Source organism: Microcaecilia unicolor, chromosome 1 (assembly GCF_901765095.1).
Source record: "Microcaecilia unicolor chromosome 1, aMicUni1.1, whole genome shotgun sequence".
In the NCBI taxonomy this organism is placed as follows: Eukaryota; Metazoa; Chordata; class Amphibia; order Gymnophiona; family Siphonopidae; genus Microcaecilia; species Microcaecilia unicolor.
Window position 1 is genome coordinate 261,137,448 of NC_044031.1, and position 14,056 is coordinate 261,151,503.

Consider the following 14,056-nt stretch of genomic DNA (forward strand, 5'->3'; position numbering starts at 1 on the left):
AGTCACATCAGCAATGCATTGTGGTGGGTGTAGGGTATTGGGCTCCGTGATTCCACTAGCTTGTGGTAAATGCTCACGATGTTGGTAGTTGGTAGGCTGTACTCCCATGGTGCTTTTCCCCCTGATTACTGGGTCAGAGTGTGCCCTGTTTTCTTTCTGGTAGTCCATGAGGTAGTGGCCATTTTTGTAAGCCAGTTTTAGATCCCTTTCATGTGTTAGCTACGTTACAGAGCCTAGTTCTTACCTTGAATGTTGCTGAAAGAGGGCATTGTACAGCATTCTGCCAGCTCTGACCTACTTCTAATCTCAGTACCAGGGAGACTCGTTGCCAGTGGGGCACAACCTCTGATCTGCAGTTAACTGTGAGTAAATGTGCTTATTCCAATAAAGGATGTTTTCGGAGAGATTAGTCTTCAGGTGTCAACTGGTGTGCCAAAGTTATACAGCAGCAACAAGTCCTAGAGGCCTGCGTGTATGCAGGTCCCTGGAACACTTTTAGTGGTTACCGCAGTGCACTTCAGGAATGTGGACCCAGACCCATCCCCCCCTACCCGTAACACTTGTGCTGGTAAATGAGAGGCCTCCAAAACTCACTGTACCCACATGTAGGTGCCCCCTTCACCCCTAAGAGCTATGGTAGTGTTGTACATTTGTGGGTAGTGGGTTTTGGGGGAAGGGGGTTGGGTGCTCAGCACCCGTGGTAAGGGAGCTATGCATGTGGGAGCTTTTTCTGCAGTCCACCGCACTGACCTCTAGGGTGCCCAGTTGGTGTCCTGGCATATCAGGGGGGGGGGGGGCAGTGTACTATGAATCCTTGCCCCTCCCATGACCAAATGGCTCGGATTAGGACGTTTTTGAGCTGGGCGTTCTTAGTTTCCATTATCGCTAAAAAAAACAAACACCCAGCTCAGAAACGAACAAATTCATGGCATTTGGTCCGTACAAACCGTATTATAAAAAAAAAAGATGGACGTCCATTTTTTTCGAAAATACGGGCTGTCCCGCCTCTTCACGTACCCGTTTTCGGACATAGACGCCCATGGAGATAGGCGTTCGCGTTCAATTATGCCCCTCCACATCAACTGGCTCACCTTTATCCATATGTTTGTTCACCCCTTCAAGGAAATGCAGTAGATTGGTGAAGCAAGATTTCCCTTCACTAAATCCAAGAGCCGGTTGTTAAGTTTTTAAGAATTTTGGGAGCCGGTTGTTAAAGTAGGGCCCTCCATGGCTACTTTAACAACTGGCTCCCAAAATGTGGGCTTGGGCCCCCTGCTGAATTTTCTTTTACTTAGCTGGTGGGGATGCTGAGCCCTGCCAGCCAAATAAATAGACTGCTGCTGCTCCCAGCTCCTTGTTTCCAACTCTGAGCAGCAGGCTGGGACTTCTCCAGCATGTGTGAGAAGTTACAGCATGCTGCTCAGAGCAACACGTTGGGAGTGATGGCAGTCCATTTATTGGTTGCCAGCAAAGGTATGCCTAGCATGCCTGCACGAAGGGAGGGAGGAGAGAGAGGCAAGTGTTGCTCCCCCCCCCCCCCCCCCCCACCCGGCCACCCCTGGCCTTTCCAACTGCAGAGCTGGCTACGTCAGGAGAAAGAGCCTGTTGTTAAAAATTTACCAGCACACCCCTGTCCTATTCTAAATTTAAAGTGGGTTTGAAGACCCACCTTTCTACTCAGGCTATTCCAGGCTCGGTTGACACATAAGGGCTGGCTGTTGCAGTAGATTAATCTCTTTACCTTACTATATTCTTTCCTTTCCTATCTGAAGTAGTTTCTTTCCTTTCTGAATTTAGTATGTAAACTGCTTTGATTGCTCCTGCTGGAAAGGTGGTATAACAAGTACCTAAATAAACATATCATATGGAGAGAAAAAACATAAGTTTAGGAAAATTCAACACTCCCATACCTAACCTATACCTAATTTTTATAAAGGGCTGCTTGACATTGGTGCCAAGCAAAATTAGGTATAGGTTAGGTTTGGGAGTGTTGAATTTTCCTAAACTTATGTTTTTTCTCTCCATATGATATGTTTAAGCAGATGTGGTCAGTAGACATTGTGAGTGTATATCTTATGGATTTAACAGTTAAAGTGTTTGAACTTTGATTAATCGTAATGTACTCTTTTGTCTTTGAGTGTTCTTCTTCCCCTGGTATTATGGATTTTTTTGTTTTATTATTGCATTTTCTTGTTTACTTACTTATCTATTTACTTGTAGGGATACAACAATGAAATTTTCTTCTTTTTGTTCGCTGAGTTACAAGCATTTGCAATGCAAATATATTATATACATTTTTAAAAAGCTTAATATTCCTCCATGAAGTCAAAAACATTAAAATAAAAGTTCCCTCTCAGGACTTGTGAGAAGGGATACCATGAGCAATAGTTAGAAAAAAGTTCCAGAAAGTCAGAAAAGGGATCTTTTTCCAAGCTGCAGTAAGCACTAACATGTGCTTACCATAGCTTAAAATGGAATATCGTGGGACGTTTGTGCTGAGGGACATGTCTGAGGCTGGAGAGTGGATGTATCTATGCTAATAGGTTAGCACATCCACATTGCCATTCACTAAGGGGCCTTTTTACTAAGCCGCAGTAAAAAGGGCCCTGTGCTAATGGGGGGCTGTTTTTGCCACACGCTGAGACCCTTTTTACCGCAGCAGGTAAAAAGACCAAAAAAAGACATGGCCATGTGGTAAGATTGCTCTTACCGCTTAGCCATGCGGGGGGGGGGGGGGGGGGGGGGGGGGGGGAAAGCACATACTGCTACCCACTGAGGTGGCAGTAAGGGCTCCCAACTGACCTCTCAGTAACCGGGCAGCACGTGACACTGCCCAATTATTGCCAGGTAACCTCCTGCAGAAATATTTCTTAAATATTCTGCTAGTGCCGGAAATGCCACACACTGGGGATAGAACTACTGCTGACACCCACGTTGAGCCAGCGGTAGCTCCAGATTGGCATGCAGAAAGCCCATGGTGGGCTTACTGTCACTTAGTAAAAGGGTCCCTAATTGATTAGCAGTAGATTAGCATATGAACCTACAAAATAGGTGGTGGTAAGGGCTCATGTGCTAATTTTTGTTAAAGGCCACAGGCTAATGGCTCCAAAAACAAAACCACTAATTGGAATACATAAATGTTAACAATAGAAACAATCCCCAAGTGTCAAAATGTATAAGATGTAATGCTTCACTAGAAAGGGAGATCTCTATTCCCAAATAAATTGAATATATAAAATGAGTGTGTGAAAAGATGGTACTCTCAGTTATCTTTAGCCATGACACTCTCACGTCTAAGGCTTCATAAGGCAACAAGAACTATGAGTCGTCCCTTTAAAGCTTTCATTTGGTGCTCAGATACATCCTTGCGTGAACTGTCAGTGTGAATATGTGAATAGTGCAATTCAATAACAAATTTAATAATATACATCCAATAATTAATAGCAATGGTGTCCCCAAACAAAAAAGACTCCAAAGAGTAATAACTCTGCAACCACTGGCTCTACAGAGCTCCGTTTCGAAATCTTCAGGAACCCCAGCATCAAAAAGAGTTGAAAGGAGACTGCAACTGGAGTCGAATGTCTTTCAAAATGGTGAAGACGATGAAGAGGAATGCCAATTCAAATTCCAGCGGAACCAGATATGCCCAAAAATGACATCATGTGTTGAAAAAAACCATTATAAACACTTAAGATAAATAATCAAGCAATGCTATTCCATTCAATACATTTGTTCAAACCATAAGTTTGTATAGCCTTTAATTCAAAAATCCAATATTGTTCACGCAACAACAGATAATGTGCTCTATCTCCTAAACAATTCACAGGAATTTGTTCTATGATAAACCAATGAAGACTAGAAAAATCATGTTGATAAGAAACACAGTGGGACACCATAGGAGCGTTGACAAATTTAGTATTCAGTTGGAGAGTTTCTTGTTACCAATTATTTGAGCTTCAGATAAGTACTAATTTAGAGTGACTGTGACTTTTTGCTATGGATTATAGCTATTACTCTTTGGAGTCTTTCATTCTTTTTGTTCGGGGACATCATTGCTATTAAGTATTGTATGTGTATTATTAATTTTGTTATTGAATTGTGCAATTCACATATTCACACTGACAGTTCACGCAAGGATATATCTGAGCACCAAATGAGAGCTTTAAAGGGACGACTTATAGTTCTTGTTGCCTTATGAAGCCTTAGACTTGAGAGTGTCATGGCTAAAGATAACTGAGAGTACCGTCTTTTCACACACTCATTTTATATATTCAATTTATTTGGGAATAGAGATCTCCCTTTCTAGTGAAGCATTACATCTTATACATTTCGACACTTGGGGATTTTTTTCTATTGTTAACACAGGCTAATGGCAACATTAGCACATGACCATTAATTTGGAAAATGGAAAAACAGCTATTGCCTGGTCATGGCAAAAAGTGGTCTTAGCTCATGGGAAAGACCCGCATAAGGGCATGCTAAGGCCACTTTTTACCAAAGCTTTGTAATAGGGCCCCTGAAAGCATTATAAACAAACATGAAAGGGTGCACCCTCAAATTCTCAAGTCTTCTACAGGCAACAGAGACCTATCCCTCACTGGTTTCTTCACTCATTCTAGCATGGCACATCTACTTAAAAAAAAAATGTAGATGAATTACAAAGAAATTCTCTTCCTTAAAAGCCACTGACACTGAAACACCATCCTAACTCTGCAGTGGTAACCTGCCTGTTGTACGCTCGCTACTATTTTGGAACAAATCCCACTCTCTAAGTTCAGGTACTTTTTTTTTCAGATTTTGTGTGTCAAAGCTCTGAAAAATAATGTTATTGTAGAAAATAAAACCTGCGGAGCAATTCAATTGATTAAGCACTCTCTGGCCCTTTATTGTGATTTAATATGGTCTAATCATTACTGTAAAGGAATGAGCGAGCCCGGCAGGCAAACAGAATCACCTGAATCACTTTTCAAATTATAGAGGCAGTCAAAAGTGCCACATATTTGTTAGCACTAATGAAGCCATGTTTCACATTTTATGATAACGCAGCACATCTAGAGTAAGGTCTTTAAACAAATAAAACCTCATTCAGAGCTCAGAAGTTAGAATCAGCAACTGGCTACATCACCCTCCTGCTGCTTTCTCACTTTATAGCAATGTTAGGAGTGCAGCTGCTAGGGGTTTGGTGACATCAAAAAGGAACAGTTGATAAAGATGAACAGAGTAGCAATTTTTTTTTTCTTTTTGAGTCAGCATTTTCCTCCTCTCCTTTCAGCCTCCCAGCTCAGTTGGAACCAGGGACATGATCTTCTAGACTTTTCCAGGCATACTTTTCTCTCCTGACAAATCACTGTTAAAAAATAAAAACTACAGTAAAGTGTGGGTTAATTCCATCCTGCTTATAAGAACATAAGCGTTGTTCTTAGTGGTCAGTGGTCAATTTTCCATAGCTCTGGCAAGAAAGAACCTGAAACCTCTAGATATCTCAAAACACATACTAACATATATAAAGGTTGCAATATCCAAATAGGGCTCCTATGGTTATACAAATGTTATGAAGCATTTGGCTCTTTTATGCACATGCTACACATTGTCAAAATTGTATTAAAGACTTTCTGGAAATCTAGAATAAAAGTCATGCAGTTGCTATTTTAGCCCGCTTGAATAACGGAGAATAAAGGTCAACAAAACTGGAATATATCTCTTTGTACTGAACTAGCAATACATTTTTGACTAGCATTCTGGAGTAAGGAGGTAACATCATCCTTTGTTTTGACCCACTCATTCTGTTTTAACCTGACAAAGGGAGTATAGTTTGCAAAAACTGGTCATGAAATGTATGGGAGGGGCATTTTTGATATGACGTCTAAATTGGACTTTGGACATTTTGCACTAAACATCCTCAATCCGAATAGGGTATAGGAATTATATACATTTTCTAAACAGCAAAATGTCTCTCTTTTTTTTCCTGAAAATGCCCATATGCTAGATGGTTTTGTGCTCTGTTCATTTATCTTTTAGGTCCATTTTTGAAAAAAAGCATCCAAGTACAAAAACACATACAATGAAGCCATTGGGATGTAGGAAGAACCAGTATTCTTAGCAGACTGGCCACATAGACATCCCAGGAGAGCAATGGGGCACCCTAGGGGCCACTGCTGTGGACTTCATATAAAAGATCCCAGGTACCCATCTCATTGTCACCCCCTTATCTTGTGTGCTGAGCTGAGCTCTCCAAAACCCACTGCCCCCAACTGTACACCACTACAATAGCCCTTATGGGTGAATGGGTCACCTATATGTGGGTACAGTAGTTCTTGGTGAGTTTTGGATGACTCACAGTTTCCACCACAAGTGTGACAAGTAGAGTGAGATATTGGCCTGGGTACCCTTCTCTACAGTCCAATGCACTGACCACTAGGCTACTCCAGGACTTGCTTGTTGCAACTGGTATAACATCTGAAGCTGTCATAGAGGCTGGTAAGTACTATTTTTATTCACATCTTTGAGGGGTGGAAGGGGATCAGTGACCACTGGGGGAATAAGAGGCAGTCATCCCTGATTTCCTCCAGTGACCATCTGGTCATTTAGGGCATCTTTATGTGCCTTGTTCATTCTAAAAACAGGTTTATATCAAAATGTTGAAGTTTGGGCCCTAGACATTTTGGTTTTGTTCCATTATGGCTATAATGGAACACCCTAAGCTTGCCCTAATCCTGCTCCTGGAATTCCCCCAACATGCCACTTTGTGATTTGGACTCGCTGCAGATGAATTGCATAGGTAAATGTCTGCAAAATAGGTTTCAAAAATACCGATTTGGACATTTTGAGAAGAAATTTGTCCAGTGCTACTCTATGACACTTTTAGGATGTTTTTCTCCTTCGAAAATGAGCCCTGTAGTCCAATAAAATGGTATTTGTCACTTTTAACATCAGAGTCCTTGTGAAGTCAAATAATGTAGGAATGTAGCGTTCACTGACATTCCTGAATTGTACGTGTCATAACAAAACTTTTATTGTGATCTTTCTTGTCCTTGGATTCCACTGAGACTCCGGGGATGAGCTCTCAGGAACCCTGAGTTGGGGGATCTCTGAAAAGCCAAGGGGATCTGGGGACATGAAAAGGATCAAAGGAGGGGAATTGTGAAGCGCTGTTAGTTCCATATTTCACTAGGGCAATACATTGGAGGCCCTTTTATTGAAGTGTGTTAAGCAATTAATACAGGAACAAGTGTGTGCTGTTACCACACACACACACAGTAATTGGTACCACAGTGACTTGACAGTGTGTGCTAGTTCACATCATAACTGTATGCATAGGCGCCCGGTATAAGAGGCTTGGGAGGCTAAACCTCCCCAGCCCAACTGCTGCCCCCACCCCACGAGCTGCAGACTTCCCCGCTCCCCAGTCGCCAAACATCTGCCCGATAGCCCTCGTTCCCTTCCTGCCCTCGCCCTACCTTTAAATATTGTAATTTTCCTCGAGGGACAGCGCCGGCATTGCAAGCAGCAGCAGGCTCCAGCCTTCCCTCGCATGGCTCCACCCTCTTCTGACGTATTTCCTGTTTCCGCAAGGGCAGAACCATGCGAGGGAAGACTGGAGCCTGCTGCTGCTTGCAATGCCAGCACTGCCCGCTCGAGGAAAATTACAATATTTAATGGTAGGGCAAAGGCAGGAAGGGAACGTGGGCTATCAGCTGAGGGCAGATGTGAGATGATTGATGACGGGGGAGCGGGGGGGGGGGGCTGGAAGAAGGCAGGAAATGGCTGGCAGAAGGGAGATGGTTGACATGGGCTGCTGGATGGAGGGGAGGGGAGAGCAGGGGGAGAGGAGGATTGCTGGACATGGGAGGATGGCGGGGAGGGCAGGGGAGAGGAGGGTTGCTGGACATGAGTGGATGGAGGGGAGGGGAGAGGAGGGTTGCTGGACATGGGTGAATGGAGGGGAGGGGAGGGGAGGGGAGAGGAGGGTTGCTGGACATGGTGGATGGAGGGGAGAGGAGGGTTGCTGGACATGGTGGATGGAGGGGAGAGCAGGGGGAGAGGAGGGTTGGTGGACATGGGAGGATGGAGGGGAGTGCAGGTGAGAGGAGAGTTGCTGGACATGGGTGGATGGAGGGGAGAGGAGGGTTGCTGGACATGGCTGGATGGAGGGGAGTGGAGGGTTGCTGGACATGGGAGGATGGAGGGGAGTGTAGGGGAGAGGAGAGTTGCTGGACATGGGTGGATGGAGGGGAGAGGAGGGTTGCTGGACATGGATGGAGGGGAGGGAAGAGTGAGGAAGGAGATGAGATGAGGGAAAAGGAAGAGAGAAAAACTGCACATGGAGGAAGAAAATAGGTAGAAGCTGGATCCACTGGACAGTCAAGTCTGTGGAGGACCCAGCTTTTACTTACGGATGTAAGGCAAGAAATGAAGAAGAAAGTAAAGAAATAAATGGAAAGGAAGTCCTGGAAACGGAGTTAAGAGGACATATAGCAGCAGAATCGGATACTTGGCCAGCATGATCAGAAAAACAAAGTCACCAGACAACAAAGGTAGAAAAGATCATTTTATTTTCATTATAGTGTTTGGAATATGTCCACTTTGAGAATTAGGTGCTCAACATTAAAAGTTTATATTTATTTACTTTTTTATGGCATTTTATCCCACATTAAATATGAATTAGGGTGTTTTGTGGCTCTACACGTATCATGATATTATGATCCCTTATTTCATATTGTTGACGGTCTGCATTTTCCGTATGGGTGGTATATTGGTTTATTAGGTTCTGCCCAGTGTAATATTTATGGTACAGTAAGGTTCTGAGTGTGTTTTTGCACAAAGTTGTGCAAAGTGTTTTGCAGTTGAGCGATTGTGGTTAGTATATGCTTTGAGCAACTACTTTATTCTTTGACATATGATACATATCTAATATCTAAATTGAATAAAAGAGATTAATTGTGACTTATATTTATTTATTTTTTCTGTGTGTTATCAGACAATTATGGATTTAAGCTCCACCCCCCAAACCCGCCCCCTTTAGCCTCCCCAAACAGTTGGGCCACCGACCACCTATGACTGTATGCTGTGTTAAGGGGCAGGAACTAAGCAGGTTATGGGTGAAGAATGAGCATCGACTGTACACTGTAGTTAGCAGATAGTACCGCACGCTGTTACTTGCACAGTTAGTATGAGAGCATTTACTGAAGTGTTAAGTGCACCTGCATTAATTACAGCCTCAAACCGCTGCTAAAAAAAAAAAAAAACATTGTAGTGAAGTAACTGCAGATGACATGCTGGGCACACCTCCAACAGTTACCGCATAACCATGGCATTTAGAGCATGTTAATGTTTGCTGTTAAACCACAGTAAGTGTAAAAATGTACTACACTTTGGTACAAGGTTCCCTTTGTGTCTGATCAGAAGACCTTTTTGTTGTGCATCAGAGGGAGGACTGCCTGCCAACAAGAAATTCTGCTTGTTTGTTATGATTTTTGTATTACTTTTTTCAAGAAATTCACCCAAGGCAGTATATAGCAAGTATAACACTGACACAGGCAATAAATAATTACAACAGTAAAAACATAACAGTACACTTTAAAGCATAATATGCTACCTACAATGTCAGTATAGTGCTCTATGCTGTGTATCCAAAGGTTGTGGAGCTGCAGGATCAGGGGGGGGGGGGGGGGGGTTTATGGGGTTGCTCTCTTGATGCAAGCTGAAAGAAACAGATAGGGCAAAGCCTCAGGTAGGTTAATTTTGGCCCACAGCAGTAGATATGGAGCTCTACCCATGAATAGCAGGACACCTACATATCTAGGCCTCCCTCCCTACCCCCTGGTTCTGCAGTCTCCCTTTCCCAGGACTTGCCTAGTGGTGGTGCTACTACAACACCTCTCACCCTTGCATATCAGGATATCAACACATTTTGTACAAAGTGGAGACACAGACCTTGGTATGCAAAATTCTATGAAACTTTTTTTAAAGATGGTCAAACACATTAACATTAAACATGAAACATGTACCTTTGGGGAAGGGATAGGGTCCATACTAGCCCTTACTGAGGGTATGTGCGCTCCTGTGCCAACCTCTGTAGTTCGGCCAGCATTTGGGACATAATGTGTCACTGGGCCTGCCTGCAGCTCCTGCAGCAAGTCAGTCTGTGTAGCAACAACTTGCTGCAGGAGCTGCATTTGGGGGCCCTCCTGTCTGAGGGCAGAGGCTAGAGCCCTGGCCTCCCCAGCTGGGCCTTCCTTATGGAGGGGGTGCTACTACTACTACTATTTAGCATTTCTATAGCGCTACAAGGTGTATGCAGCACTGCACAAACATAGAAGAAAGACAGTCCCTGCTCAAAGAGCTTACAATCTAATAGACAAAAAAATAAAGTAATCAAATCAAATCAATTAATGTGTACAGGAAGAAGGAGAGGAGGGTAGGTGGAGGCGAATGGTTACAAGTGGTTACGAGTCAAAAGCAATGTTAAAGAGGTGGGCTTTCAGTCTAGATTTAAAGGTGGCCAAGGAAGGGGCAAGACGTAGGGGCTCAGGAAGTTTATTCCAGGCGTAGGGTGCAGCGAGACAGAAGGCGCGAAGTCTGGAGTTGGCAGTAGTGGAGAAGGGAACAGATAAGAAGGATTTATCCATGGAGCGGAGTGCACGGGAAGGGGTGTAGGGAAGGACGAGTGTGGAGAGATACTGGGGAGCAGCAGAGTGAATACATTTATAGGTTAGTAGAAGAAGTTTGAAGAGGATGCGAAAACGGATAGGGAGCCAGTGAAGCGACTTGAGGAGAGGGGTAGTATGAGTAAAGCGTTCCTCCTCCCCTTCATCGCCCTCCAGAGCAGGCATGTCCTTCCAGGGGTCTCTGGTCCCCAGCCTCCACTTCTACCGGCTCCCATCGATTTTTTGGTCCTTGCTGGGGGCCAGTAGGCTGGTCCTGTTCATGCTGAGGGCTGGCAGGCTGGTCCTGGCCATGGTGCAGGCATAGACAGTCGGTGGCCCAACTGTTAGGGGAGGCTAAAGGGGGCAGGGTTAGGTGTGGTGCCAAGGGTGCGGCTTACATCCATAATTGTCTGACAACACACAGAAAAAAAAAGTAAAAGTAAAATAGTCACAAGTAGTACTGTTTATTAAATTTAGATATTAGATGTGTATCACATGTCAAAAAATAAAGTGGTTGCTCAAACTGTCTGAGAGCTTGTTGGCTGAACAGTATAGTTGGAAGGAAAGTGCATTTCTACAGAATAGGCAGCCAGAACTTTTGGATGACTCAAAAGCACCAGTGCCAAGATCCAATTTCCCCAATTTCCAGGCATGGCAACCTGTCGCTGAGGATTTGTCAAACCTTGAATTGAGGGACCTATATACTCTAACATTTATATTATGAACATATAAAAAAACATATTCATAGTTATCAGCAAAAGACATACGCATATATTAACCAATGTATACTATTCAAAAAAATGTTACCAGTTATTAAACACTGCTATTTCCATGCATGGAAATCCCAAAATGAAATGGTCACATTAGTGAAGTGACATCCGGTGACTAGACTTGGCATCAGAGGTGTCAATATCTGCTTAGGATTATTATCTCCAAGAAGATCACTTTCATTGCTCAGTAAACATAAAGCTATCAGTCTTTCCTGACCCACTGTGGATCTCAGCCAGTTTCATACACATCGCATGGCAGAAAAGGATCTCTCACAAGTAGCTGTGCCAACAGGAAGAGTCAGTGCCAATTTCAAAAGCTTTGTAAAATTTGGATAAAAAGGTATTGAAGCAGCTGCTTTCAGAGTTTCCAGAGCTCATAGGTCTCCTGTTCTCAATCTAACCTCCTTGGGCTCCCTACTTCCCGTGGCCCGCCCCCGCTTCAAAACCACAGACAGCCCGCCCCCTCCCCCCAGTTCAAAGCCACGGCTCCTTCCCATAGTGGTTCTGAGCACTAAAAATAAAAAGAGCTACCGGAATAGTCGCGAGCTGCAACACTCACCAACAGGCTGATAGCCAGGCTCTGCCAGAACGGCAGCAGCAAATGTGTCAAAGGGAGAGGTTCTGGCAGAGCCTGGCTGTGAGCCTGTGAGTGAGTGTTTGGGGAGGACTAACAGAGGCAGCCACGGTGCGCACAGATCTATAGCCCCACCCCCGCAGGTGGTTTCCCTTTATTTAAGGTCGCTGAGTCAGGGAGGTAGCGAGTCAGGCAGGCAAGGTAAGCAAAGAAGTGAGTGGGGGGTGGGCACTGGCGGAGAAAGAAAGATACAATTTTTCTTGTTCCTACCCCAAATTTAAGGAGGGCAGAGGCAGGGACCTGGCATGGATGGCATTAAGGGATCAAGTAGTGACAGAGGAAGCAAGGGAAGGTCACAGTTGGGCTGGGGAGGCTTAGCATGACTGTCAATCATTCTGACCCAGAGTTTCTGTTTGGAAAGAACTTGTTTTTGGAATTGCTGTTGCAAGAAAGAACTGTGTGGCACAGAGAAGGGAAAGGGGAAAACGGAAGCTTTAAACTCTCTTTTCTGGCCTACCTTGAAGGGGCGTTGAAATTTCAAGGAACTCTGCAATTGGGAGCTTCTATCCAGGGCAAGTATTGAAAACATTAGAAGTGCTTGGGACTTGTTGCTTAAAATCGACTTGAACTGAACCAAATAAAGTGAAGCCCAAACTCCTTGCTGAACCTTTGCTTCTAGCCAGTGCATTTATTCTACCAAAAAAGGTGCCGGTACTCAAATGCTAGGCCACTCTTCAGGAGTGGGGTGATCACTGAGGGACCCACCCCACAACAGCCAGGTCCCCTGCAACCAGTCACAAAATCTATGACAAGGCAGAATTGGTGTGTAGAGCCTGAGCTCTTTCATTAAAACTTTGGCTCCATGGGTCAATTTTAACAGACAATGGAAAAGGTGCCGTTACTCAGTACCCCCCATGTACCCCCTCAAAAAAGCCCTGCTTCTAGCTTAAGGAGTGAGAAGAAACAAAGGACTTGCTTAGGCGATTATTCTGCCCTCCTTAAGAAACATAGTTTGGCATCTATAATTCTTCAAGTTTATTACCTGAGATGAAGGGTTTTTTTTTTTTACTTTTTAAATTGCCTGTTTTGGACTGAGACCTGCTGGGAAGAAGAAAAACCTGGTGTGGATTGTTGCATGGATTTGAATTTTGGAGAAAACTGTTTTGTTTTGTTTTTTTGTGAAGCTCCAGGACCACAGACACCTCTAGCAACATGACAACACAATGTAAAAATTTGCACAATACATCCGTAGCATTTACTTTCATGTGTGTAGACCACAGGTGACTTCAGAAGCTTATGGCCTTGAAGCATTGTATTTCCCCTTTTGATCAAAACTCAGGCAGCATGGAGCATCTGCTTGTTTTATCTATCGCAAATGTATCCCTGAAGTTAACAAACCAGTGTCTGTAAAAGCATTCTTACTCTTCTACATTTTTTACATTCTATGATCTAAAAAGTACAATTCAGAATGTATTGAATAAGGAGTTTGTTTCATTGATCTACATAAAAGAAGCAAGAGTAAGGGTGGACCAGATGACCTCCAGCAGCCAGATAAGTGGAAAAAGCAAGTCTTTATTGAGAAAGCGCCACGTAAACAGGACCCAATAAAGACTTGTTTTCCACTTATCTGACTGCTGGAGGCCCTTCCCTACACCCTTTCCCATGCACTCCGCTCCATGGATAAATCCTTCTTATCTGTTCCCTTCTCCACTACTGCCAACTCCAGACTTCGCGCCTTCTGTCTCGCTGCACCCTACGCCTGGAATAAACTTCCTGAGCCCCTACGTCTTGCCCCATCCTTGGCCACCTTTAAATCTAGACTGAAAGCCCACCTCTTTAATATTGCTTTTGACTTGTAACCACTTGTAACCACTCGCCTCCACCTACCCTCCTCTCCTCCCTGTACACATTAATTGATTTGATTTGCTTGCTTTATTTTTTGTCTATTAGATTGTAAGCTCTTTGAGCAGGGACTGTCTTTCTTCTATGTTTGTGCAGCGCTGCATATGCCTTGTAGCGCTATAGAAATGCTAAATAGTAGTAGTAGTAGTAATTTGGTCTAGCCC